We start from the raw sequence: 12,243 nt of genomic DNA, 5'->3' as shown, positions 1-12,243 counted from the left end.
AAGAATTCAACTTCTCTAGATTCAATCACAATATTAGACTCTAAGTCTAATAGTCTATAAGCTTTACTATTGTTGGCATAACCAACAAAAGCACACTTTATGGCTCTTGAACCTAACTTTGTTCTATTAGGTTCGGTTTTCTTGCAATATGCAAGACACCCCCACACTTTGAAGTACCCTATGTTGGGTTTTCTTCCTTTCCATAACTCATATGAAGATATAAATACCATGTGAAAATTTTCAAGCAAATAATCACTAATTTCGCTTTTAGTTGTCTAAATGATCTCAAAATGACTTAAACAACTTTTGTGCGTTTTCTAAGAGTCTTTTTGACATTCTTTTGAAAACATCATTTTGACATCCAATGATTTTCTCATCAAAGTCAATTTGAAGATGTCAATTTTTAGCACTTAAATCAAAGAAAATAAACTCTCAATGATTTATTTAAAGACTTTGATTTCTAATGCTTTAGTTTAAAAAATTATCTCCTCATTGAGATTAATTTAAAACATATCACCATCTTTAAGAAGAATGAATAAAATTCTCTTCAACCTTATTCACTAATTGTATAAAGATTCAAAATTGCTTCTCCAAATTTGTAATGTCACCTCATTGAGACATTAAATATTTGAGAATTATTGTCACCAAATAATTCTCAAATATTTTCTCTTTTGACCACACTTTAGACTCCAAGCCTATAGGTCAATATTTCATCCATAATTTTGGATTCTCTTAATCCATTTTCTTGCAATAGCAAGACTCTTATCAAAAGATGTAACCCTTTTAGGTTCATCTTTTCTTATCTCATAAGTTGAGATGGTCAACACTTAAATGAGAAATTTTAATTTCTCAAATAGTTCTCTTTATTTACCAAATAAATGGTAATTCATCACATTGCAATAAAATATGATAAAACATATTTATATTATTATCACCTTAATTATCATATTATATGAAACACCATAATAATCATGATAATTCTCATGTATATATCAATATACTTTTAGATATTAACATAATTATGTCTCAAAGAAATTTAACATAATTTGTCAACATATACCCATCATATTAGCATGCATTTTGAATCTCATAATTATATTGTAAATATATCACAAATATCATACAATAATTCACATATCCACATATTGATATATTCTATTGATTCACAAAATCAATATATAGGCATGTCAAAAACTACCTAATTATCATGCTTTATAAATTCTCAAAAAAAAAAAATTATGTCAAATGTATGTCTTACTATATCACATATAGCATACACATAAGATTAACAATCACTAGATTATGTTGAGCTTCTCAAAAGTTCACTTCTAAGGATTACACATTAACTAACACAAATAGGTGTGTCACATATGTTACAATGTATCTCATATTGTATTAATATGTTAACATCTACACAATTATTCATATATCAGCATATGAACACATGCTAATACATGAAATAAAATCTCATCACTATGATACAAAAGAGTGTATGCATTTACACTTACCTTGTCTTACCACCTAGTAAAATTGGATCCATCAAACCTATCCAATCTCACTAGGTCTTGGTTCATGATCTTGATTATTTCCCCTTCCATTGAAACAAAAAAGGGTTAAGCTTTTGAATGTTAGGAAAATATTGTTTTGCCTCAATGGAAATGATTATAATATTACAACTCTATGCAATAATATTACAAGTAAATATAGATTGATTAAATAAGGTTACAACTCTATAACTGAAAATACAAATAAACTAAAGAAATGGAGAAGATGATGATGAAGAATAGAATAGTAAGAATACAACTCTAAGCAAAAGATTACAAGTAAAATAAAGTGTTTAGATCAAATGAAAATATTACAACTCTTAAACAAAATATACAAGTAAATAGAACAAGAAAATAAGAAGAAAAACAATAGAATGAAAGGAAGAACCGGAACACAAACAAACTCTCACTTACACAACCTAAGTGAAGAGGATTGGGGATCACCAACTTGAACAAGGTTTAAAACCTTTGTCCAAAAGTTTATTTCCCCCTCACTCAAGCACTAAGGGATCTCTCTCAGATATTGGAAAAGCTTTATGGAATTATCAAGCCTCAAGGTGTTTCCAGCCAAGTGCTCTAGTGGATAGAAGATGTTGTGTCTTACAAGTGAGCTATAGGCTCCTATTTATAGAGTTTACAGACACCCTTTGAATTTCAAATTCCACCAACCCCCATGGCTATTACCAATGTTTAATTGGATTAATATGGAATTAAAAAATAGATTTGGGAGTTATTTGGGTTTTTTGAGCTGTTCAACAAATATTGAAAAAACTGAAAATTGGTCAGTTTTTTTTTTGGCCTGTGGCCGCCGCCACTGGTCTCTATCCCACAGGCCGCGACCACTGAATGTTGGTGGCCGCGGCCACTGACCAATTTCAGCACAAAAAATTGTGTTGTTTTTCCAAACGGTTCCAAATCCTCCCAAATGATTTTGTAACTCCCAAAACACATTATTGGGGTTAAAATCATATCTCTAACAGTCATATCACATATGGCTTTATGAAATTCATCTCAATACTGTGCAACAACAATTTTACACAATAAAGGGTAATATTTGGAAGTTACAAATTTGTAACACCAAATATGTTACATTATTTGGATATATCTCATATATCTAAATATTGTAACTCTCTATTATATGTTACAATATGTGACACACTTTGTCATATTTATTTAATCTAGAACATTATATTATAATATAATATAATTTTCCATTATATTATAAAATAATATAACAGCTTTCTCTAACCTGGCTCTGATACTAACTGTCATGTGCCGCCAACTTGACTCCTCGAATTGACGGAATGTACGACACTTGTTAGCACACTCAACTAGTAAGTCAACCTAAAATTCACACCTGTGGCAAACAAACCCAACAGTTAGCCACGATACAAGTCTCGCACATGTAAGGGCAATGATGAAGCATGAGAATGCACAAAGCAAGCCATCCAAAGGCAACATCCCACACAACAACTAGAGCATACAACATAGGCAGGTGGCACGCGATGGCCCAACAAAGCTACAAAAAACAAGCAACACATAGACCATAAAGAAAGCATACACAAAGGGACATTGATAAACATCATTTTATTCATATATGGCCTTGATAGGGCATGGGAGTACACAGCTTAAGCCCCTATCTACTGGTGGCCATGGTGCTTGCCTAAGTCACCAGGTCACCTCCCCCTAAGGAGCATTCTAAGGAAATAAAATCTTCCCAGGAACATATATGATTTTCTCTTGGGAAACATATACATATTCACAAAAGTGACATCCCCTACCATTGAGGTTACTTGGTGCAAGACTTGACTAATGATCAAGCAACAAGGTATGCTCATACATACAAAATGTCCCCCTGGAGGTGTGTCATGTCACAGAACGTCAGACGCGACTAGGAAGGCAGGTGCGTAGGCCTAGGAAGAGTTGGGCGTGGCCGGAGCAAAGGCCTAGGAAGAGTTGGGCGCACCAGGGGCGCAGACCTGGGCAGGCAAGCGTGCGCAGGTGCAGAGGCATGGCTGGGGGTTGGCCATCTCTTGGAATTTCATTTAGAATTTTAAAAGAAAAAAATTTTAAAAATCCTATGCCCCAAAATTGGCTTACATATTTCATCTAGAAATTTTAAGAAAAATTCCTAAACCCAAAAGCACCATTATAACACAACCCTTAAGAATCTATCATCATGAATACAAACATCCATCCATTCAAACATATATTGCATATATTATAAAAATACACATAGTCCCACACAACAATTAATAATATGCAGAGATTAATGACCTACTTTGGTACCAATTTTTGGAAAAACAATGAGAATGCGCAGCGAAATGGGCGTGGTGGGCCTAGTGTATATAACACAAAAAAATTTCGATCTCTCACATAAACAGTTTATATGTTCAAGAAAAGCATCTAGACAGAAATATTAATATACAATATTATTATACATGCAACATATATATAAATATACACATATTTATATATATCATATACACATATACATAAATATTCAAGAACAAAAGTATTTACCTCTTGAAGTCTATCAAGTGTCATTGAGCATTTTCGTATATATATCGATCTTTCTATCCAACGCTTTGAGTGCTCAAACCACGATCTTCCGGAGTGTTCTCTACACCTCAAGATGTGTGTGGGCACATAGAGAACATTTTGTAATTTAGGAATCACAGTTATATCTCAACACATGAGAACTTTGATTATAGCTTGAAAAGGGTTAGAATAAAAGAAGAAAAAGTTGACAATTTCTTATCTGACAAAATTCTGAAAATATTCTGAATTCTCAATGACTTGTATTTTTTTTCTTCTTGTTATTTTATAACATATATATAAAGATTATGTATATTACCTTTTTATTCATAATAATAATAGTAATATATTAATAATATCATAATGATGATAGAAATTGATTTAGTTAAATATCTAACTTATCAAATTTAAAAATATGTAGTTTCAAATTATTAATTAATTAAATAAATAAAATAAAAACAACACTAATACATTACCAGTGTACTGCTACACGCATGATACAGTCTTTGAATTGTGACATGAGTGAATAGCAGTATTCCCTTTTCAGGGATATTGCATTTTTCTTTTATTTATTTATTTAACTAAAATCAATCCTTCCACAAAATATGACATTATCTTTTTAAGGAAAAGATTACAACTATATTTCAAAATTTGAATTTTAAATTCAAAATTCAAATTGATGATCATCATTATCATCATCTTTTGAAAGTCAATAAATCAAAAATTATTTTTGACTTACCAATTTTATTTTCTCCCACTCAAATAAAATAATTAATTTCAAAAAATTATTTATTTATTTATATATATATTTCAAATTTATATATTTAAATTAATAAACATATTTTCAAAATTTTAATAATTAATTCCAAATTAATTATTCAATCTCAATTATCATATAATTGTATACTTGACCCGAAAATAAAATTCTTCTCAAATTTCCAAATTACAGTTTTACTCTTGTATCAACTCTTACCTTGATATGGTGTTGATAGAGCCACCATGGGGACCTATGGACCTATAATATCAAGCTTCAATAAATATTAGATTATTAATCAAAGCTCTTTGATTAAATAATTATATTTATTAATCTCATGATTACTCCACTATAAATATGATATTGAACTCTTGATAATTATAGACATATATTTACAAAGTACTTTATTAAAGAAGAAAGTGTCCATTGATATAATCATTACATACAATGTTAATCCTCTATTAATGGTTCATAATTAAAAGATAATAAAATTACCGCTTTACCCTTTTAACTATATCTTGTTCCTAGAGTACCACTAACTTTATTAGTGAAGGTTGTGTCACAACAAGTTTGCGACTTGAGTGCTCATAACCTTTTCAGTTCCAAAAGTCAACCCAATAGGAATCCATTATTCAATATATAAGAAGGTATAGATTTCATATATGTTAAACTATGTTCTCATCCATATATATCATTGAGTCCCCAACCTTTACTTGGGTTCATATAGGGTTTTCTTTGGGTGAATTGTTGGTTTGTAAGTTCATATTCTTATGGTAATTTGGAGCCTAAATGACATATGTTATCCCCATTTCCTGTCGTGGGCCCGGGACGATGGTCCAGGCCCATGGTCTGGGCAATTGGATATGAGCCCAGCCCAGGCCCGCGTAGTACGGGAGTAACCAAGGACGATGGCCCAAGTGTGGTTCCAGACCCTGATGGTGTCATGGAAGATGATCCATGACAGTCGCTCGGGAGACGTATGGCCAGTTGGGGATACGGTTGAGGTATGTGCAAAACGATCCCAGAGCCTGGTAAACGGTCCGGGCCTGTGGTAAACGAAGAGGGACAGAGGTAAATGAACCCGGGTCATGTCCTCCAGGTTGGCAAGAAAAGGCATCCATGACACAGAACCGCCCCATGACGGGTGGGAGCTGTCCCCACTTTTCACCTACGGAAAAGGCCACCTCGGGATTGCACGCCGCTGGTTCAGACCTGCGGCGCCATAGCACTGACCGATCTTGTCTCCTGAATCTGCCTCGTAACTTGGAATGTCCAGACCAAAAGGCCTATTTTGTCGGGCGGAGCATAGGCTTTGGGTCGCCCCAGTGGGCTTCAGTCTCTCAATCTTTTGTAGTTTTATCCTTTGTATTGGGCTTCCATTAGAGGAGCATAGGATATTTATCCTTGACGGGCCCGGGTCATACCTGGCCCAAGCCCTGTGCTCCTGTGAGCCTATAAATACAGGTAGCAGAGCACTGGAGAAGGGATCTCTCTTCGACTTATATACAGTTATTCTGTCAAAACATAGAGAAAAACTCCATTGAAAAAGACTTTCCAAGCTCTAATACAACTAACTCGTGGACTAAGGCTCATTAATGCCTCAACCATGTAAAAATCCTATTTTTATCTTCTAAATTCCATATCAATAGTCTTACCTAATATTCATTAAGATAGTTTCCGAAAATCTCGGCAAACATTTTGGTGCTTTCATTGAGAGCCTGAGAAAGCTAGTGCTAACACCAAACCTCTACTACAATGGTGAATACAAGACACACCACTTTCGACCCTAGTAATCCAGAGCAGGGCAATGGAGATCCGTTGCCTTCCCAGCATCTTCCTCAAAATCCGCCTGAGAACGCTCCTCCTCAAACGTCTCACCTTGACGAATCGCATGACTATGAGGGTGGAACAGAGAACAAGGAGGAGTATAATGAAGAGGAGGAAAATGAGGAGTACCACGACGAAGCTGCGGATCCCAAGATCCCTGAAGGAGAGCCCCACCAGCAGGACCTGGAGGTGACTAGATTGAGGCAGCAAGTCCTGGACCAGGAGGCCAAGATTGCTGAGCAGGCAGAAATGCATCGACGGATGCAAGAATCTCTTCAAGCCCTATAGGCATTCATAGCCGCGCAGGGTCCGGCGACCAATCCCCCAGCTGGCCCACTTCCGGGAGCGCAACAGCCCGCTCCGCAAGCCCGAGCTGGGGTCCCCGAAGAAGCGAGGCCGGCCCCTCTCCCGGAGGAGTTTCCTGAGCCAGCCCCAAGAAACCCAGACAGGGAGAAAAAGAAGGCTGGTGGAAAGACCCGAGAAAATAGCACCCCCATCACGAAAGCCAGGACCCATTCCCGGTCGCTCCCTAGGAAAGAGAAGGTGTGCCCTGTCCCAGGACGGGGCCACCCAATCAATCCGCAGGGGACGCGGCCACAGAACGCACGGCCCCAGTACGCCCCAGGGCGAGACGAATGGGAAAGTTCTTTGCACCTAAGCACCTCGGTAAACAAATACCGTCGAGAACGACCACGCAGTGAGGAGCGTCATGCCCTTAGTTCAGGGGACGACACGTCCCGAGTAGACCTACGTAATGGACTGAACGCTCGGAAAGAGCAGGCCCGTAAGGAAAAGATCCTCCCCCGAGGTGGCGACCTTATGAACAACATCAACGACAGGAGGAACGAAATAATCCCCCTGGAGGATGGCACGGCAAAGCAGCTCATGGAGCAGCTGGCTGCTTTGAAAAAGGTCACGGACCGTTTGGTCCACAAGCAGGAAGGAGCAGATACCGACTCCGATGAGGAGGACAAAGAGCCCTATGCGAGGCACATCCTGGACGTTGTCCTCCCCAAGGGGTTCAAGGTGCCAAGCCTCACTGCCTATACCGGAAACACCGACCCCAGGGACCATCTATCCTGATACAACTGGCCTATGACAGTGACCCACGTCAGTGACGACGGCAAGTGCCTCTTTTTCTCGATCACTTTAGGTGGTCCCGCCGAGGAGTGGTGCAAAAGACTTAAGCCGGGATCCATCCAATCCTGGTTAGGGCTGCAGTCAGCATTTTGCAAGCAGTTCGTGGTCGCCATGAGGATGGACATGCAAATCAGCTCCCTCGCAAATATTAAACAGCTCCCCGGGGAGACACTGAGGCCCTACATCCAACGCTTCACTGAAGAAGCCTCCAAGACGAAGGTGGACGACGGACAGCACCTGGTGGCATTGCAGTCCGGAATCTAGGTCGGGTCCCCTCTTTGGGATGACATGCAGCGTAGCAAGGTGGCTACCCTGGAAGAGTTCATCAGGAGGGCCCAAGGATTTATCAATTGGGAAGAGGCTCAGATCTAGGCTTTCGGATGGCGTCCAACACCACAGCCAAATGCCCAAGCGTTCCCGGGGTACGGGGTGGAGTTCCCGGCGTAGTCCTACGTCACGCCCTCGATCGCCCCGGGACCGGCCGTTATGCCTGGAATCACCTACACCCCTACGGTGTACGGTCCTGCCTCTTCAAGATATGCCCCGGTCCAATCCACCCACTTTTTCGAGTACGAAGCCGCGCCGGCAGGTCACAGCGTTGCCACCGTCGGGGCCCAGCAGTCGCAGGCGGGAGTAACAGAGACAAGCGTAAACACCTCCCGAGGGAAGAGATCCGGCAAAGGTCAAAATCAGTCTAAACCAGCTAAGAAAGGAAAAAGGGGCTACGATCCCCAATATTCAGAATACACCAATCTAGTGGACACCATGGAGAACATCTTTCTGGCCACAGAAAGGGTAGTCCACTACCGAAAGCCTAGCCCCATGTTCAAAGGGGGGAGAAATCCGAGGGATGCCAACAAACGGTGTGCCTACCATAAGGACGTGGGACACACGACTGAAGAACGCCAACAACTCAAGGATGAGATCGAGAATCTCATCAAGCTGGGGCATCTCCATCAGTGGGTCAGGATGCCCGTGGGAGTCCCGGGCCAGTCAGCAGGTCTCGGACAACCCACGGTCCCGGGATTACCCAGGGCATACCCGCCTCAGGGAGGGTATGCACAGGGACCGACAGTGCAGACCCCTCAGGGGGCCCCTATCGCGCAAGCACCCGGCCCTGGAATGCCTTATCCATCCGAGATGGCACCCCCTCGCGTTGACGGACATGTAGCCACAATCTCGGGCGGACCTCACCTGTGAGGGCCATCCAGGAACGATCAAAAGTGCTACCTAAGCGAGCTCGACCATGATCAAGAGGTGTGCGCCCTTGTCCAGGCCCCGGCTCAGCGCCCAAAATTGATGAACCTCCTCATCACCTTCACGGAGGATGATGCCCGCAACATCCATTTCCCGCACCATGACCCGCTGGTCATAGATGCGCAGATCGCCAACAAGTTGGTATCCCATGTGTTGGTAGATGACGGGAGTTCCGTCAACCTCTTGTTCAAGCCCGCCTTCACCGCCATTGGCTTGACTGAAGCAGATCTAGCATCATGCCCGACCCAAATTTACGGCTTCAATGGAGACGCACTACTCCCCATGGGGAAGATCCAGTTGCCCGTGACATTGGGAAGTGAGTTGCAGCACTCGTTCAAGTTTTGCACCATCGTAGTGGTGGACTGCCCCACCGCTTACAACGTCATTTTTGGCCTGCCCGCATTAGTTGAGTTCGGGGCCATCACCTCTATCCGTCATCTTTGCATGAAGTTCCCTTGCGACAGCGGAGGGGTGGGGACTGTCCGGGGAGATCAGAAGAGCGCCCAGAAATGCTACCACATGTCCGCCCGGCCAATATACATGGTCCGAGACGAGCCCTTTGAGGACCTCATCGACCCGATTCCTCCCCCACCTGCTGAGAGAGTGATCCGAGAAGAAGATGACCTGGACCCAAGGATAGGGGACGACCATGTCCTGGAGCCAATGGACGAGATTGATGAGGTGTGCATCAGCGACACCGATCCAGCCAGGGTCATCCAAGTCGGGAAAAATCTGTCGGCAGATGTCTGGGCCACCATCATCGCCCAAGTTAAGGAGAACCAGGATATTCTGGCCTGGTCTCACTCAGATATGATGGGGATCGACCGCAACATCATCTTCCACGCATTGAGTATCGACCCGAACGCGACCCCGGTTCGCCAAAAGCGCAGGCCTTTAGGAACGGAGAGGGTCAAGGCCCTCAAGCTGTAAAAAGAGAAGCTATCATCAATCAACTTCATACGCGAGGCTGTATACCCCGTGTGGCTGGCCAACCCCATTCTGATGCCGAAACCGAACGGAACATGGAGAACATGCACTACAAGAAAAAAATGCTTTTAATAACACCGAAAATGTGTTATCAAAACATACCATAACACTTTTTGATGTGTTAAGACCGACTATGTTATCGTAGGTCAAGGTACTTTACATAACACTTTATCATTGTTATACAGATGTGTTATTATACTGTCAACGATAACACAATTTCTGTGTTATTTTAATAAATAGATAAGTTTTTAATTATGTTATTTATAGTCGATTATATAACACATTTCAATACTTATAAATTTGTGTTATACTACACTTTAGTATAACACATTATTTGTGTTATACTACACTTTAGTATAACACATGTGTTATATTAGCTTAGAGAAACATAATCTTTTTTTACTTACACAAAACTAGGAAAACAAATATGAAAGTTGAAGCCAAATAAGGTATCATAAATAGATTTTTATTAATTACTCAAATGTAATTACAATATTTAGTCTACTAGTCTAGGCTTAAGAAATCATATTACAACATAATTTATGCCCAATTCAGATTCCTTTATCACTAAATACAAAACAAGAAATGTATACAAAAATTAGTGAAATACATTCTTCCATTCTAAAGGCCTCAACTACAAATGTTGTCAAGAATTGCTCCAAAGAAATCATCTCAATATACCTGCACATTGTAAAAAAAAGTCATTTTATTATTAAGAACATAAGACTTAAGCTAGTTTCCACCTGTAAGCATATAAAGTTTAAATTAAATTTGTAATAACTCTAAAACTTGACGAAACAGCAGGGTATAGCAAGATGTACTACCATGCAAAACAACGACTGAAACAACAAAACATGCAACTTAAAACAAGGCTTGTGAAATGTATCAAGATAACAAATATATCATTCTCAATGATCAAAAAGTATGTGAGGAAGAATTGATTCCAGAACACTAAATTCTGTCAATATATCCCCAAAAAAATTAAAGAATAAAAACAGAATCACACTTTGACTTCTTATACAACAAAATCATAAAGAAAAATAATAAAATAAAAATGCACCTGGAAACTTCTTTAGCATCTTTAATATAAGGTTTCCCCCAATTTCTGCAATAAAACAAAAAATAAAGTTAGAAAAAAGAACACTTTCTAATAAAAAGAAAGAAGAATGTCACCTGGAAACAAGATAATTCTTTGATAACCTTAACATTTAATGAATGAAACATACCCCTCTTTAGATTAAAAACCTTCAAGCTTTTCTTTATTATCAGCTGCATTAGATGAGTGGACAGTAGAAGCAAGGCAAACTGCAACCAAGAAGCAGCCAGACCAGGGAAAAGGATCTCAGCTCTATTAATTCTATTGTCTAAAAAGTAATTCAAGGTTGTTCCTATCACCATTACTGGAGGAAGAAACCTAAATAATTAAATAATTAACAAGAAACTAAGATATACCATAAACAACATGACACAAGCATTATTTGAAGAAAAAATTGCTCATGAAACATTACCCATGGCTGGCTAAAGCATAAACAGGTTAAAAAGCAAGGCAAAAACATATATATTAGCATTGCTTCTCTATACAAAAAGCATGGGATTTCCATAAATAATGAAAGTAAGAGATCTCAATTCCCAACTAGAAAATCAAAGCAGAAATACACATATACAAACTATAAAAAATTGAATTAAATGCAGCCAATATATGCTGAAAAATACAAACCACTACCATGTCAAACATAGTGTAGTTATTATATATGCTTCAAGTAGAGCCCATCAACCCTTGCTCAAACCAAAAGCTTAATGGCTATAGAATGTTTTGTTAAGAAGTCTATTTACACTTATAGATGTTATGATAGTGTTGACCAAGACTTAAAAAGTTCCAACAAAATGAGGCAATGAAAAGAACTAAATCTAAAAGCTTGTCTACATATGCTACTGTATATTTACAAGCATTTTCCCTAGATCCAAATAAAGTTAAACAATCCAGTGTAGCTAAGAATAAAAAAAATCCAACTAAGAGGCATAAACAATTAAAGCTCAGTAATAAAAGCAAAATTTCCCACTTAAAATAGTTTTCTTGCAAACAAAACTCAATATATAGAATAGAAAACAATAACAAACCATGTTTCAAAATAAAAATAAAAAAGTACTATTATCCACCTCATATAGAATGGTAGTAGTTGTTCAATACCCTAATAA

Source organism: Humulus lupulus, chromosome 2 (genome assembly GCF_963169125.1).
Source record: "Humulus lupulus chromosome 2, drHumLupu1.1, whole genome shotgun sequence".
In the NCBI taxonomy this organism is placed as follows: Eukaryota; Viridiplantae; Streptophyta; class Magnoliopsida; order Rosales; family Cannabaceae; genus Humulus; species Humulus lupulus.
Note: the sequence above shows the minus strand (reverse complement) of the source record.